A 1,821-nucleotide genomic window follows, 5' to 3' on the forward strand; every position below is an offset into this window, starting at 1 on the left:
TTAAAATACAAACAGACATTTTTACAATTCGAAATTCTTATGTACATAATGATACAGACTTTACTACTGACGTTTCAATATATATAATGTATTTTCATGTTTTATAATTAATGGATATATACCTAAGATGTACTGCTTTTTTAACTTTTCTATCACGTTTTGCCTTTTTTATTCTTCCAATATAACAAGTTCTATTTTACAAACTCTTGACGACTTTTTCGTTGGATACCAATTTTCATGGTTGACATTATACTGTAAATTCCAGACACAATATAAACACTTGCATCGAGAATGTTGTTTTAATTAAATCAGAATTCAGATATTCTATATTCTCGGACTACATGTGTCAAAATCTTGACAAGCAACGGAAACAGGTACCAACAACTAATTTTTTTTTATTCTGTTACATAATTTATTCACATGCATGTATTAAAGTGTATTGATGTAAGTATTGTAATCCAACTGTTTATCATGATTTATTTAGGTAGTTTTAGTATTTCATATTTATGTTCCGATCAATATACTTTTACTAACTACGAATGGACCTCGGATAGTTTTTTTTTCATAGTTCACAATGAATTACACGACTTGACTAGTAGATCGACCACGGTATGAAGATTATAACACACTAATTGTATAATATTCTTCTGGAATTTCAAAAGAAATATTTTTAAATTGGGTTCCCTGTATAAAGTGATCATTTTGTGAGTAACAAGAACGTGTTTTACAATGAAATGAAAGGGATGTTAAATGTGGTCTGGTCTAGAGGGATGTTAGATAAGGTCTGGACTAGATAAAACATGTGCAGACAAACCTGTAACAGCATATTGACGGGATTTACTTGCCAATACGGTTTTCATCAAAGGAGTCTTATAAATCAAAATGGCCACTAAAAACAAATCAACAAGTATTCTTAAGAATTTAAAATAAGACTAATAAATTGTATGTGTATTTTAATTCAGTTTGATAGTTTAATCATACATTATTAAAATCTTATTGATAAATGTTTACATGTAAGTTATGTAATTGTAGTAAAATGAAATTGAAAGTATCTATATTTTTATCGAGTTGTTTAATTGCAAAATAATGCAAAATATACGCAAGATGTAGATAAAACACATTCATTGATGAAATGACGAAATACTGGATAGCATTATTTTTTTTCAACAGCTGAAGACTGAAACAATTTCCTAGCCCCGCTTCGCTTTTTGTGCAGTAGACGAAATTTATCAATAATCGTGTAGGAAATTCAAGATCTTCAATAATAGGTCGTGTAAAAACTGATTCTTATTTCGCGAATGTAAAATCATACAGTGTAACACGGGATTAGAGCGCTAAAAAACTATTTTAAACCATCACTTCCATCGTTAAGCCTGTACCCAAATCAGGACCATTGCGGTGGTTTCGAACTTTCCGATTTTGCCTTTTGTTGTACAATCTTCCGTTTTTAGCTCACCTGGCCGAAGGCTATGTGAACTATTGACATCATTTGGCGTCCGTCGTTGTCGTCCGTTAACATTTTTTTCAAAATTCTTCTCCTCTGAAACTACTGAGCGGAATTATATGAAACTTTGCACAGGTGTTTTTTAATGTATTTTGCACAAAACAATTGTTTAGATATTTGATTCGTCCTAAAACATGGCTGTCGTTACTAAAAGTTCGACATAGGGGTCAGACAATAATTTTTCGGTTATATCTCCAAAACCTTTTGGTTCTTTAGGTTTTGCCAAATTCTGATATAGCGTAAAAGTGTTTAGCATGATGAGATCTATCTGTGGCCAAATCTTATTTAATCTGTTAAGCCATGTTTAAGTTATTCCC

Source organism: Perna viridis, chromosome 7 (assembly GCF_037379345.1).
Source record: "Perna viridis isolate PV_CMFRI_1.1 ecotype Kerala chromosome 7, ASM3737934v1, whole genome shotgun sequence".
Classification (NCBI taxonomy): domain Eukaryota; kingdom Metazoa; phylum Mollusca; class Bivalvia; order Mytilida; family Mytilidae; genus Perna; species Perna viridis.